The sequence below is a fragment of the Rhineura floridana genome, chromosome 2, assembly GCF_030035675.1.
Source record: "Rhineura floridana isolate rRhiFlo1 chromosome 2, rRhiFlo1.hap2, whole genome shotgun sequence".
Lineage (NCBI taxonomy): Eukaryota > Metazoa > Chordata > Lepidosauria > Squamata > Rhineuridae > Rhineura > Rhineura floridana.
In genome coordinates, this window is record NC_084481.1 from 181,976,413 (window position 1) to 181,992,815 (window position 16,403).

The following is a 16,403-nucleotide window of genomic DNA, read 5'->3' on the forward strand; positions in this document are numbered from 1 at the left end:
GGCCTCCTGACAGCCTCCATCGACTCGGCTCTTTTCGCCTCCTGTCTCCGCTGCCATTCTTGGGTCAATTTTTCCTCAATAAACGCAACGCGTCCCACGTCTGTTTAGCCGACGGCTCATCTCTCACACACATCAGTTGAGAATCCGATAGAGCCAAGATTATAAACGCCTGCGCCCTCTGATCTCGACGCTTCCAGGCCGCGGTCGGTACCGCCGGGGTTTTTTCCTTAATCACGTCCCATAAATCCTCTGTTATCAGCAAAGCCCGCATCCTCGGCTTCCAGCTGCCATAATTCTTTTCATTAAGCCGTTCCATCGGCAAGCCTCCCCCAGACAGGTTTACAGCCATGTTGCTCACCTCCGTCTGGTTCAATCAATCAAGCTGCCCTCTCTGGAACTCCGTCTGCCGTTCAGACCAGCAACTTACTCTGGTGTAATGCGCTGTGGAGCGCAACCATCCTCTGCTACCACTGTTGGCTTGTGTGCATTGTTGTGTGAAACAGCATACATTACGTTGGAGTTAAGTTGAGCAAGAAACTTCTTCAGAGCATGTTAAGAGTCTTTATTGAAATACATTAAGGCCAGAGGCTTAAGAGTAAATACATGTAGAGATTCGTCAGTCACCCCCCCTTTCTGGTACATCTCTCTCCATAGATAAACACAAAAGACAGCCTCTCAGCTCAGAGGCATAATTCAGAAGACAACAACACATAGACTCTGTTAGAACTTTCCCAGTTGCTATCAGATGGCTACCATAGCAACGGCCTTCACTGTCCGTTCCCAGACTGGCAAAGACATAACTCCTCTTTACTTTCAAAACTTTCAGACTTGATGGAAAACTACTAGGCCTCATGCCAACAAATGCTAGGCTAGATGGATCAACAGTCTGACTCAGTATAAGGCAGCTTCCTGTGTTTCTATTATAAAGCCCAAAAGGAGTGGGAGGAAGCTGAAAAACATCAAAAAGAATCAAGCTTATTCTGTTTCTGAAGTGTGCAACTTCAAGATGTAAATGTATGTATTGTTTGTTTAATGCATTATATACCCTACTCCAATTCTAGTTTGAACTCTTTAAAATAGTATTTACATGTGACAGTTGTACCACAACATGGATGGGGATGAGCAAGGATCTTCTTAGTTGCATCATGGGATGTGTCTGTTAAGATAAAAAAAACCCGAACAGAATAAATGTTTACAAAAACAATTGAAAAGATGACAAAGGAATCATATGGTGCAAAACAAAGAGAGAAGCTTTTCCACGGGATTATATCAGGTTTCCTCAAGCCGAATTATAAACCCAGTGTGGTAGTGTTAATTTGTCCAAAAGCCCTTCCCCTCATTTGGCCATACATTGTTGTGGCTGTCATAGAATTGCAGCACATGTAACAACAGTTCACTTCATAATGGCCTAGGGAAATTATTCTGCCAAGGATGAGAAAAGCTCCTTTTGAATAATATTAAAATGTAGAAATATGTAAGCCTAACAAAAGGGTTTTCCCCCTTGTGAGAGACTACAATTTTAGCCAACTAGTAGGTATTACTTCTGAACAGAATAGCTGTTGATAAACCCATACAATTCTATACTATAAATATAAACAACTTGAAAATGTTGCTTTTAAGAAATCTTCAAAATATCAAACTAAAGATAACTAAATATTCCCTGAATATTGCTCATAAACTCATGCAACCAAGAAGAAAAATTACATTAAAAAAATATTCAAATTCTAAATCTTGTGCAAGACTTCCACAATAGATCAATGTCCAAATTAGTCATCTTTTGTAATTTGACACCACAAAGTCCTAAGGAAATAGTTCAGTACTTGTTCTGAAATGCTCTCCCTCTGCCCTGCATTAATATATGGCCAGAATATAGGTACATATACACACATTTACTACACACCAATTGTTCTATAGGAAGCTTCTTCTTTCCTGAAGGCACAGTGCCAAATCATTGTTTATCAAATGGTGCAGGAACTTAGAAAATAAGAGGCTTAAACTAGCAATTTCAGAGGCAAGACTAAAATATCTTGCTTTATATAGAATGCTCCACGCCACTTGTTACACTTGGCAAGGCAAATTTCCTCTTTTCATTCTGTCCCCAGCTATGCACAGAAAAGCGAACTGAACTCCAAGAATGCCACCATGAATTGGAATGAGATGCTCCTCTTACAGCTTCAGATACAGTGACAAATGATCACTGATGAAGAAGGGTTGATAGAAGATGACTTTTACCACAGGGGAGTTGCACAAAATGGAAACAGGAAGAGAAGAAGCTGGACAGAAGGAACCTGGAAGCCTATGTGGAATTAAGGCCAGTCCCAACTTCAGAAGAGGAAGTGGACCCAACCTTATATAAAACAGCAGGTGCCAGTCCAAAAGTAGCTTATGGTTCAGGGAATAAATATTGCTTTGCAAATAAGTATAAACAAATTAATCACCCAGGTTAATCAAACTAGTATTTAGTGGAAAGTGAAATTTTGTAGCCCCCAAATTTCAGAAACTAGAAAAATTCTGATGAGACTCACTTGACCCTGAACAGCAGCCAGGGCTTAGAGTAGCCTTTCCCAACCAGTGTGCCTCCAGATGTTGTTGGACCACAAGTCCCATCTTCCTGACCATTGGCAATGCTGGCTGAGGCTGATGGGAGTTGTGGTCCAACAACATCTGGAGGCACACTGGTTGGGAAAGGCTGGCTTAGACAGAGGGCTGGAAAGCAGCTGAATCAAGATGACCATTGGTGCAAACTATGCTGATACTGAACCCAGCCCTAGCTCCAGCACCAAACATGAACTGGAACTTGTCACCAGGTGACTTTGAGGCAGAAAGTCCTGAAACTGGAACTCCTAGAGATGGCATCCCATGAGCCCCCTGGGGGCCTCTGCTCCACACTGCCTGCTTCAGCAACACAAAAGGCAGAAGATGACTGAGAGGCAATGAAGTGTAAGACTTCAGGCAATACTTTTTTCAGGAAAATTATAGCAGTTGGAAGGAAAGTCTGGTCCAAAAGGAATAAAAGACCGCAGTAAAGGTTGAGACATTGTTAGAGTATTTTTTTTCTGTCTGGAGCTATCCAAGGTCCTACAGCTTCATCCCAATATTACCTGTCTCCCTAAGCCACCCTCTTACATACATTGTACCCTATATGGGCTCCTACTTACAATTTGAACAGGACAACACGAAATAGCAGAGAAAAAATGGATAATCACTAGTCTTACCAGTCATTTATTATTAATACGTTAAACAAAATTATCCTCTTACACAGAAGCAGAACAAACTGGTGCTTGTAGCATTGGACAGATTTTTCAACCAGATGAATAGTAATAAAGTAACATTTTAAATTTGTTTTTATTCCATTCTCTCAAGGTTGAAGACAGAAATGTCATAATTGCTAGAGAATATCATAATTTTTAACTTTAAGCATTCATTAATTATTTAACAGGCAAAAACATAAGTCCCTAAGAATTTTTCCAGGAGATCTGAACAACCCTAACATTTGAAAATGGTCTCAGAAATTAGGCAGGTTTAAGCCAGAGTAGCTAGCCCTTAAGACACCAAACTGCCAAGTCATAAAGGGCTTTAAAGGATTAAAATCTGCACTTTTGAATTTTACTTGAAATCAGTGTAATTGTTTAAGAATTGGTGTGATTGATTCCCTTTGGCCAGTGCCATTCAACCATTTGCAACAGAGTTTGGGAATTAAATGCAGTTTGCAAGTAGTTTTCAAAGGCTGCGTACAACTCACTGCAGTAATCTAATCTTATGGTTATTAGAGCATGGATAGCTGTGACCAGATTTTCTCTGTCCAAGAAGAGTCACAGGTGTTACGCTACTCAGAGACGGCAGAAGGTAATTCATGTCACTAATACCACATGAGCATCCAAAGACAGGGCCGGATTGAACAGTATGTCTAAGTGTCAAACAATCCTTTGGGGGGCTGCATTTGACCAGTAACAGGTTGAACACCACTGCCTAGATCAAACAAACCACCTACCATCAGTATGTCTGACAGAAGGACAGGAATAGAGCTTCAGTTTATAGGCTCTCTTCCAATCCAACAGTAATGCCAGACACCAATTCATTTCCACCATCATATTTGAATTAGACGGAAAGGATAAGTAAGTCTGGGTGTCAACCTTGCATTGATGACATCAAATCCTTGGAAGACCTACTTACAGTTAACACTGATAAATTCCCCATAAGAACAAAAAGAATTAAAAAGATGAGGAAAAAGCTGGGAAAAGGAAGCACAAAAACAGATCAAACATTTATCCCTCATTCCTTGATATTCACTCAAGATTCAGAACTTTTGCAATTGACTTGATTTTTTAAAAACATCTAGGCACCAGAAAGAAATGTCTAGGATCTGTGCATCTAACTCCAATTTGGTATCCAACATCCTACTGCCAAGATTTTACCACACTTTCACACCAGATCAGAAGTCTGGATAGACAGGGAATGGTAAAAATATCCTTACAGCTTAACAAGGAATAGGGTTCTACAGACAAGCGGCTTAAACAAAGATTAGATGCACACTGACAAATGATCAATTGCATTCATCTTCTCAGAGGATTTAAAGTGAGGAAGGAACAGGAGCATGAACTCTTTTAAAAGAAGTATGCACTACAAGCACACACGTAGGAATGCACACACAGACATGACGCTCCGCTCGTCGCACAGCTGACGAGCGGAGCATAGTTGCCAGTGGGGGCGAAGCAGCCGCCTCCATTTTGAAAGGGGGCTACTCGCGCGTCGCACCAATGACGCGAGCGCGACTCGGCTGAACAGACAGGGACTGAAAGGCAGGTGACTCCTGTGGCAACAACAACAGCACCGGGATCTGGAGACGAGGTGGCTACTATTGGATCGAGTGTGGCTGGGCCTCTAGTGAACACAGGTGAGTCTGGGTCTGGGATGACATCTACTCCCTCCCAGATGATGATTTCTGGACTGTTGCAGCCCCCACTCCAGGCTGCGTGCACTCAGATATGGCAGCATACAGGCTCTGGTCAGATTGCTGTATCAGTGGCGTCGCCTGCTGAGCTCGATGCAACCCATACTCCTGCTGAACAACCAGCGGGGGCATCTAAGGTGGTGGCCGATCCTTTTGGATCAATAGCAGCAAACGCCATCCCTTTTGGGTATACCTCCGTCACCCTAGGATTCCACTTACTTCCCGCGACAAAGGAAAATATTTGGCGGGGGGAGTATGTGGATGTCTTTTCCCTGTTATATAGAGAACATCCCAAGAGAGACAAAGATAAGGACAGGGAGAGTGATGTGGAACAGCCTAGACGGCGTAAGGTTGACCGTACCTGGGCTAATTGGTTACCGGCGTACCTGATTTACGCTGGGGTATTGATGGAAAGGCAGCCCCAGAGAGGGCTCTCTCTCCTGAAGTATTTAGACATTATATACAGGGCGTATATAGAGTTTTCTGGCCCAGCTTGGCTGTCTTACGACGAGGCATTTCGTATGCATGGGGCATGTGATGGGTCTCTACCGTGGGACAAAAAAGAACCCGAATTATGGCTGCAATTTATGTCTGCAGCAAGGGCCATGAATGGGGACAGGTGCGATAGTGGGCATCTTCTCAGCCGGCAGTCGGCCACTACCCTTCCCCGTGTTAATGCGGGGCAGGGGGTTCAACCACGGCAGTTGTGCTGGGACTTTAATGCCCGTAGGGTGTGCGCACGCAACCCATGTCATTTCCGACACGAGTGTGCCAACTGCGGAGCCGCACATCCTTCCAGCGCTTGCCCCAGACAGCGATTCTACAGGGGAGGTAGTAAGGACCAGCCAGGGGGCAGAAAGCAACCCCCACCTGGAGTTACTCAAGGAAAAGGGCCCCTCCCCAATTAAATGGCACGTTCTGCAAACCTTACTAGCTGGTTACCCGGCAGTTGAGGATGCACACTTTTTATTACAAGGGTTTTGGTCAGGCTTCTGCATTCCTTATGACGGTCTGCGAGTTGCCTTCATGTCACCCAACTTAAGATCTATTGCAGGCATGGAGGCGCTTGTGCAAGCGAAAATTGATAAGGAAGTGCAGGCAGGGCGGGTGCTTGGCCCATTTACATCGCCCCCCCTTCCTACTCTCAGGGTGTCCCCATTGGGTATTGTGCCCCAAAAAGCATTGGGTGAGTTTAGATTAATACACCACTTGTCATATCCACGTGGACAGTCAGTCAATGATTTCATTCCTGACAGTCTATGCACTGTCCACTACACTTCTTTTGATGCTCCAATGCGCATGGTGCGCGCTTGTGGCCGAGGTGCCTCCATGGGCAAGTGCGACATCAAATCCGCCTTCCGCCTTCTACCTGTCCACCCAGATGATTTTGAACTGCTGGGTTTTTCCTTTGCCAACTATTTTTACACGGATAGGGCATTGCCAATGGGATGCTCAATCTCCTGCGCTCTATTTGAACGTTTTAGTACTTTTTTGGAATGGGCAGTTAGAAGAAGGACGGGGCTTGCTTCGGTGGTGCATTATCTCGACGATTTTTTGTTTGCAGTTAGTGCTGGCACTGGCGTATGCCAACACTTAATGACACAGTTCCATGACTTAACAACGGAACTCGGGGTCCCTTTGGCCACAGAGAAGACTGAGGGTCCTGCCACAGTTTTGACTTTTTTGGGCATTGAAATTGACTCTGACCAACAATGCTGCAAGCTGCCCTATGACAAACTTCTTACGCTACATAGGAGGATTAAGGAAGTCACGGGGGCCAAAAAAGTTCATCTTTCCACTCTTCAAGAGTTGGCAGGGCACCTAAATTTTGCCTGCCGGGTTATAGCACCTGGCACAGCCTTCCTCCGTCGAGTCTATGATGCTATGGCGGGGCTGCATCAACCCCACCATAGATTTCGGGTGACAGCAGCATTACGCGCTGACCTGGCGGTGTGGTCCTCCTTTTTACAAGATTTCAATGGGGTGTCCTTTTGGAGGCAGGACCGACTTTTGGAAGCAGAATTACAAGTACAATCTGACACGTCTGGGGGCTATGGTTTTGGTGTAATCTTCGGGTCTTCCTGGTGTAAGGGACAATGGCCACAGTCATGGATGCTCCACGGTTTAGACAATGATCTAACCTTTCTGGAATTTTTTCCAATAGTGGTTGCAGTATATCTGTGGGCCGCGGAGTTGAAAAACTCCACGGTCCATTTTTGGTGCGATAACATGGCTACAGTCCAGGTCATCAATTCCCTTACATCCAGGAACGCTAGGGTTATGGGTCTCATCCGTTCCTTCGTTCTCCAATGCCTGCGTTTTAACGTTTTGTTCCGAGCACGGCATGTTCCGGGCATTGATAATGGTGTTGCTGATGCTCTGTCACGGAACCAGATGGATCGCTTCCATCGCCCCCAGCACGCTCGCCAGTTACCGAAGGGCAGGTAGGGCGATGCATGAATTCTGGGCCGCCAAGGGATATACTCCTGAGTGGCCTATTCCGGTAAGTCACATTATGGAATTCCTGGTGGAGGGCAGGAGACGCGGCCTGTCCGTCGGTGCCCTGCAAGGTAAGCTGGCGGGGCTTTCCTTTTTAGCCAAAGCAAGGGGCCTTCGTGATAATGCAAGAGACTTCAGGGTCCGCTGCATGTTGACAGGGTGGGCCAGGGAAAAGCCGGTCCCACCGGATTCCCGTCGTCCCATTTCTCTGGACATGTTAATAGGAATGGTCGAACAATTGGCAGCACTTTGCTCCTCCAGCTATGAATCCAAGCTATTTCAGGCAGTAGCACTTACATTGTTTTTTGGGGCTTTCAGGATTGGAGAAGTAGTAGCCTGCTCAAAGCGAGACCGGTCTGGGCGTGCTCTCCAGTTTTCAGACGTCTCCATAGATGGAGGGGGTGCCTGCATAGTATTGCGAAGGTCTAAAACTGACCAGAAGTGTAAGGGACGACGTGTGTATTTCGCCCTGTCTTCGGTGCCTGCACTTTGCCCTGTATGGTCTTTGCAGATATTTTTGAATGTCAGGGGGTCAAACGAAGGATATTTGTTTATCCATGCAAACCAGGAGCCCCTATCTATTTACCAATTTTGGGCCTTGATTAAACGTGCCTTACATGGGATTGGGGACAACCCTGCACAGTTTGGAACCCATTCATTTCGAATTGGAGCTGCTTCTACAGCAGCAGGTGTGGGATTTTCCCAGGCACAGGTACAAGCGGTGGGGCGTTGGTCTTCTGATGCTTTTAAGGGCTATATTCGCCCCTTCTGAAGACAGGAATTGCGGAAGCTTACCATTTGCATCTTTGACAGGTTGCTGGTCGGGGACGGAGCAGACACGCATCCTTATTTGTGGCCACAGCATGGTGTTTTGGGCAGCTCGAAGGGCAGCGAACTCGAGCGCTGGCTCCTAGTTGGGCCTCAGCAGATGGGCAGCGATACAGTGGCTTGGCCAATGAGGAATGCATTGGGAGGGGCTCCTACCCGCACTATTCCAGCAACAAGCGACGCGGATTACTCCGCATGTACTGGTCATCCATCTCGGTGGAAATGACCTTGGTTTGATACAGGGCAAGGCCCTCCTCATTCAAGCATGTAGTGACATGCAGCTCATCAGGCAAAGGTGGCCTGGCGTTCGTCTGATTTGGTCAGACATACTCCCACGGAGGGAGTGGCGGGGGGGTTGGGATCCCTGAGCTATAGATAGAGCGCGGAAGATGGTCAACCGACGGATTCGCTTGGCCCTTCTTCCGCATGGTGGGTTAACCATCCCACACTCATGCATCCAGCACAGGCAGGTTGAACTTTATAGGGCAGACGGCATTCACCTGTCTGACACAGGTAATGATATATTTCTTGGGGACCTGCAGGGGGGTCTGCGCGAGGTGCTTCTCGGCAGTGGGGTAAAGGGGGACTAAATAGAGATTTGTCCCCCTTTTGTGGCGGGAAGGTGCGGGAAGGGAAATAGTTAAGGACAGCTAGGTGGCCCCCTTAGGCACCTTTGGAGGTGACTGGCGGTTCCGGAGGCCTGTCTTTCACGGCTTTGAGGCTCGAAGACTCTGGGGCCAACTTATCTCATCCACCCAAGGATTATTCAACCCCGGGTGGGGATGACGTAGGAAGGCCCCCCTACTCACCTACAAGGTGTGGCCGGGGTAAGGGGTAAGCGGATGGGCTTGCCCTTGCCCTGGCAGGGGCTGGTCGCCCAAGAGCTGTATGGCAAGCTACTTGCCCATAGTTAGTCCCGCACCTAGATTTCCCTCTGCAGGTCACTTTAAAATTGGGTTTGTCTCCTGTAATTTAATAAAGTGGCCCTTATTCAACCCAAGCTTATGTGTCTGTGTTTTATTTCGCCCCTCAAGGGCAAATAGCTTGTTTCTATAAACGTCATTGGAATAGAACATCTTCCCAGTATGCCTTTCTCTGCCACATAGCATAAAGCTATTATGGAAATTAAGCAAAAAACAACACACACATGAGAGTATGATCCTCCTGAAGAGCAAGACTGCATTATGTACTCCCACTCTCAAAAGATGTGAAAATGGTAACTAAGATATGGTCCACTGAACAACTCTTTAAAAATCACACATTACTATTTATTTATTATTTCATTTATTCATTTAATGTTGCTTGCCTTAAATGCAACTCAACCCAAGTGTTAATTTTTAGTAGTTATTGACGCTGATTAAATTAAATGATGCTAACAAGTGCATTGCATAACCAACACAAGGCTATTGCCATGACAATACTAATCAAAAGCAGAACAAAGTCATTGCAATGGAAAAAGACATTTCAGAGTTGGTGCTTTAACATTAAAATGTTATTAGATTTGTATTACATCTTCGAGGCCAAAAGTACCTTAAGTAGCATAAGACACATGCAAATAGGTCAATAACTTGAATCCAAAGGAATACAGGGTCTATAATATACTTCTGCCTATTAGAATTTTAGTATTATTAATACACAAAGAAACATTTCACACATCACAGAAAGGGAGACTTGTGTTTTCTACAAAGCATACATCCAACTGCAGCCTAGCATGGCTCCTTGACAAACATACCCATATGATTTGTTAACAACATTCATACTTTACAAGTTTAGGTATATGTATAAAAAGCCAAAGCAGCACACCTAAAATGTACTATGTGAAGTGGTCTTAATTACAGGTAGCAGCCCTGCATTATGTTTAAATCAATGTACCAAAACAATGGCCTCCTACTGGGAGGAAGGGTGGGATATAAATCAAATAAATAAATAAATAGGCAAAAAAACTTTGCGGTTTAAGAACATGCCTATTACCCAACAGATATTTCTATCAAACTTTAAAAAGCAGGGAAATTGGGCAGCCATAGTGAATGCACCAGGGGAGCAGGAGACTTGACCTCCTCTCTGAGATATTTTACTAATTTGTAAAAATGGAAACACAGTTTGGGTTGGTCTTTCACAGTCTGATCCACTTCCTGTGTAGCTTGGAAGAATTTGGTAACATGTGCCTCTGAGCATATGTTGAATGATGGCAACATCTACAATCAGCCCAAATAACAGAAACAAGATATGTGCTGTGCCGATCTTGTTTTAGCAGGGAGAAAGCAAAAATATTGAAACAATTGATATAGTTCAGATATTCACTTTAAATATACAAGTCCCATAGTTCTCTGGGAAGAGGGGCTGACTGTTAAACCACTCTGGCCACTAGAGCTCTGTCAGGAGAATAGAAGTCTCCTAACAACTCTCAGCACACTTCACAAACTACACTTCCTAGATTCTTTGGAGGAAGCCGTGATTGTGTAAAGTAGAATAACTGTCTGGCATGGGTGTGGCCCCCTGCTTAGCCAAGCCAAACAGCTGCTTGACTAGCTTTTAGAAATACTAACAGTTGGTTCTTACTGAGCATGTCTGCGCTATCGTAGATGCCAATGTTAATATTCTTAAATCAATTAAAAATCACCTATGCATTTTTTAAACTTTTAAACTGCAGAAGATGAAGGTCAGAGTATGGGGCAAGGCCAGTAATAGGATTACTGTCCTGCCCAAAGTTAAGAGACTCAGACTCAACAGTGGTGTTTTCTCTTTTTATTAAAGTAATAGACAATTGCAGTGCAGAGCGCCTCATGAAACTAGCTACTCTTTCTAGGAACTTGGTTTCTCTCTAGCACATGACTTCGCAACTATAAGATGTTGACTCAGCAACTGATTACCGCCCCCCAATCTGCTTAAGTAAGTTGGAAGCATGTGCGCAAACAGAGGCTCCTCCTTAGCTGAGTGTTGAATTCCCAGCTTCAAGCATCTTTGAGAGCAGGGTCCAGGTGGAGCCTCAGCCATTCTTTTGTCTTCCCCCTCCAACGGAGGGGGGCTGCTAACTTTCAGTTCAGGCATGGGAAGTGGAGGTGCTCCCAGCTGGGATTTACTCCTGTGCAATCATGCTTAGGATAGGTGAAACTGACATGGGGGAGGGGCAGGGAGGGGGAGGGCAGGAAGGGGAGGGAGGAAGGGGGAGGGCAGGGGAGGATATTGGGTGGGTGGGCACTGGGCAGAGAGAAAGCCCCTTTCCTTTCCAAAAGGAAAAAGTTGTGAACAGTATCATTGCTTTTCAGGGTTTCCCCCACCTTTTTATTCTGCAGCAGGCACATGTAGCCTCCCACACAAATTTAAACCAAAGCTGTCCCTGGCCACATCCACACCAGACCTATTTCACTTTACACAGTCATGGCTTCTCCCAAAGAATCCTGGGAAGTGTCGTTGGTGAAGGGTGCTGAGAGTTGCTAAGAGAGGCCCTGTCTCACAGGGCTTCAATCAGAGCTGCTGACTGTTAAACCACTCTGGCCACTGGAGCTCTGTCAGGGGAATAGGAGTCTCCTCTCAGCACCCTTCACAAACGACACTTCCCAGGATTCTCTGGGGGAAGCCATGACCGTCTAAAGTGAAACACTGACAGTTGGTTCTTACTGAGCATGCCCGGGCTTTTCATTGACTTCAATGCTAAATTTCTTAAATTAATTAAAAATCAGCCAGGCATTTTTTTTAACTTTTAAACTGCAGACAATGAAGGTCAGAGTAGGGATGAATGAAAGTCAGAGTAGTCAGTGACAAGGTCAGTAACAGGATTACAGGTACTCTGTGAACATGGCTGATTTTTAATTAATTTCAACAAATTATGAGAAAAAACTCCAACAGGGGTCTGTTTTTTTCTCTCTCTTACACTTTGAACTCTCGATTCTCTCTGACTGTTTTGTGTATCACCATGAATATTTAAGCAAGCGTTCTAAGTTCAGAACTAGAAGTTTTGTAAGGTTTTGTTTTGAAATGAGCTTATGGGGAGCATCAGAATGTCATGGGGGGTATTTTCAATTTAGCATTGCAGAATGCAAAAAATCCATGCTGGCTATAGTATACATGCACTCTCATGGCTGTATAATTAAGCAAGCTATAAGTTTTGTAAGATTTTGTTTTAAAATGAGCTTATGGGTAACAGCAGAATGGCATGGGGTGTATTTTCAATTTAACATAGTGGAATGTGAAAAATCCATGCTGGCTATAGTATACAGCCGCCTTCGTGACTGTATAACACCTAAGCAGAGACTTGTTACATCACCTACATAAAATGCAAAATGTTATAATTATTTTATAGACCAAAAGTGACAAACATTTTTATTATTTATTTTAATTTAATAAATGTATATGCCACCCTTCAAAATAAACTATATTCCCACAACAGCTTACAATACATAGAAACAGTTTGAAACCATATGTAATATCAAATTCCAATAACAGTAACAGCAGTAAACGATATTTCCCTTCTCTAATCCAATTTCATCAGCCAGCCATTCCAATAAAAATAAAGCACTCTACATCTTATGTTGTTGTTGTTGTTGTTATGTGCCTTCAAGTTGATTACGACTTATGGCGACCCTATGAATCAGCGACCTCCAAGAGCATCTGTCATGAACCACGCTGTTCAGATCTTGTAAGTTCAGGTCTGTGGCTTCCTTTATGGAATCAATCCATCTCTTGTTTGGCCTTCCTCTTTTTCTACTCCCTTCTGTTTTTCCCAGCATTATTGTCTTTTCTAGTGAATCATGTCTTCTCATGATGTGTCCAAAGTATGATAACCTCAGTTTCATCATTTTAGCTTCTAGTGACAGTTCTGGTTTAATTTGTTCACCCAATTCGCAGTCCATGTCTTATATATCCTCATTAAAAGCAGTCATGTTTTTATAGCCCACCTAAACTATAGCCAGGAGGAGGCTGACTTAACTCTCAGGACCGAGAGTTCCACAACTGTGAGGCACCACAAAAAAAGCCCTGTTGCAAGGGAACTAGAAATTTTATGACAAATAAAGACAGCCAGCGTTGCATTCATTAAAAATTAACTATTGGGACAGTACATGTTCAGGGCCAACAAGAGAGATACAACTGGACCTGCTCTGAGTGGCCAGCCTGCCCAAGCTCCTAGCTGACTTCTGATCTGCTGCAGAGGGCCGAATCTTGATAAAGTATACTGGAGTCAGAAAATCCTATTGACTTCCCTTCGTGCACACTATTGGCACAGAATTCCTATGAAATGTGTTTTAAATCAGGAGTGTGGAACCTTTTTTCATTCTGAGAGCCCAATTTGTACCTGGCCAACCTCCTGACGGGCAAATGGGGTTGCTATAGCCAAAGAGGGTGGGGATAATGGGATGGGGCTAAAATTTACACCATCTGCAGATTTTATCATACTTTCCTGGTCACTGATTGTATCACTGAAGAGCTAGGGGCAGAAGGGAGAGACTTAAAAAGATTGGTAGGTTAATTTGAGCTTCTGACACATTCCTGTAGAACCCCCACAGCTTCAGACATAAAATTCTGACACTCCCATCCAAGATCAGGAACCAATTTGTGTTTCTCGATTGCTTCTGAGGAGCAACATTGCCTTAAACTTCAGCATTTTAAAGAACAGGCAGAGGCTTTATCTGATCTTAGTGCTAATAGGCTTTTCAAAGGAAATTTCTGTGTAACTCAAACGTTTGCATGTCAACAGTCATCAATATTGGTTAGCCACTTGCTACATTTTCTGCTACTTTTGAGCTGCATATGTACTGCATAGTAGTCAAGGCACATGCAGGAACCCAGCTTGTCATGCCAAGTGTTAAAATCAAGCTATATCATTCTATAAATTCAAAATGTGTAATTCTTTCCATTGTGCATTTATCCTTTCTTTGGATCCTGGCCCTAGGATTTAATAAACCACATTGTCAGCTTCTATATACAAAACTCTAAGCACAGCTTACAATTTAGTAAATTATGACAGTTTTAGAGTGGTAGACAGTAAATGGAGTCAACTGGGAGACATTTTCTTTGTGGAAGTAAATAATGGCAGTGGGTGAAAAAAATGGGATGTCCATACTGTAACTTTAAAGTTGTTGGCAGCTCAAAGCCTTCATAGTTAAGTTAATTTTTGCTAATGGTGTCAAATCTGCAAGGTTATATTACTGGGCAAATGGGATCTCCAAATTGCGTGGCCTTCAATACCCCTTTCACAGATATGTATACATAAAGGTGACATAAATGAATGCCAGGGTAAGAACATGTAAAATTGTCTAAATGGTATAGCTTAGACACTGAGGAAGCCAGAAGAAAATATAAACTATTTCTACCTCTGAAACTGACTCATGTACTTGGCACTAAAGCTACATGCCTCAGAGAGAGAGAGAGAGAGAGAGAGAGAGAAGGAGAGAGAGAGAACCCTTGAACTTCAGCCTTAAGAATCACCAATAGTTACCAGTAATCTAAACATTCACTTCTTTCATTATTCTCATATTTTGAGTGTTTATTCACATGCAAAATATAACAACGTGGGGCAGAGAAATATAATACCAAATCTTGAAAAAAAATTAGATGAGCAAATCTTCCAAAATTACTTATCAAAAGATAACATTTTCACTTCAATACATTTAAACAACTCTATGCTCTAACTTCAGAACTGGGAGGGAGGAGGAAGCTCATTTTTGGAAAGAAAATCTAGTTTTAGTTAAAATTCTCTGCAAATAATAAAAAGAATTGAGAACACAGAAGACTTTATCTTTAACTAGCAATTATGATAATAACAATTTAAATAAGGATCACATTGATGGTGCTGTCACACTTCTAAAATAGCTACATTTAAAAAAAAACACCAGGAAATAAGCCAATAAGCAGATTTTAAATTTCTAAAAGATGACAACTCAATAAGCCAAGAACTTCATTTTAAATTTGCATAATATTAAGTTAAAACTAATGGAAGGTTTTTGAATTAAGAAAGTTAGAATCTTTTACATATGCGTGCACACACACACACACACACACACACACACGACTTAGAGAAAGAATAACTGTGTATGCACAGATAGAATCTATTGTAAGTAATCTAACAATGAGTGATATCTTCCTAAAAATCCTTCTCACAGTAGATCTACTGAAACCAATGAGTTCCATGGTTCTACTCCAAGGAGGACTTAGCTGGAGATTACCCTATATACCAAGCATGAGCCACTACAAGTGTCTTACCCAGAGGCTTGTTCATATTGCAAAGGGAATAGCACTTGAAAAAAGCTGCCTCTCCTATCACAGGAGAGATCCAGATTATTTTTTTAAAAATCCCCCTCATTTTGTTATATTTGTACTAGCCTGGATTTATTCTCAGTAGCCTAACATCCCATCCCCGTCTAAGGAGGGCAGTCCTTCTGAGGAGACAGAAGTACTGCTATTAACTCACATTTAAGTTACTTTTTTTTTAAGATAAGAGAGTTGTGCAGTCTGACTGTGGGAAGGGGGATTGGATCCTATGAACAAGTTGTGGAACAGGGTTTCTTGCCTCCTCCTGCCTGCTGCAGCCCACTGCAACATTCAGAAGCTATTTGTCACAAAATGTCCTGCAACTGCATTTGATTTAGCACAGGTGGCTATAGCAAGAGACTGGTGTCAGGGGACACCCCCCCCACACACACGAGAAGTGCTTTTCTGTGTATTTTGGCCATCACAGGATCCAAGTCTTCAAATAACAAGCAAAAGTTTTAAAAAAATAAAAAGCAACAGGTTTACTATGGAAAGTAAACCTTGTTTTTGTCATTAAAAAACTAGCTACAAGCACTTTCATGCTTGAATGGTTCAATGGAATGAAGTTATAAAAAGCTAATTAAGCAGTACTCAGTCTTTCACAGAGCCAGACAAAGCTGTCCGCATTCTCCATAATTTTTACTTTATCTATTAAACCCTTGGCTATTGACATCAGAAGTAATCATATGGGTCATATTGAACTAAGTAATACCATGACTTAAGTCCACTGATTTCAATGGATCTTTTCTCAATATGACTAATATTGAACATTTATTTAGTTGACTTTATATGCTTCAAAACCTTTAACGGGGTTATATAAAATCTACATGAAAATACCAATAAAATCAGATATAAAAACAACTTGACCTAAAACATTTCA

At 43.1% G+C, this 16,403-nt stretch overlaps 1 protein-coding gene across 9 annotated transcripts in view; it reads right to left on the reverse strand.

Moving 5' to 3' along the window:
- PRKD1 (protein kinase D1) overlaps positions 1–16,403 on the reverse strand; it is a 183,635-nt gene that overhangs the window by 104,743 nt on the left and 62,489 nt on the right. The gene's annotated exons all lie outside the window — the stretch shown is intronic.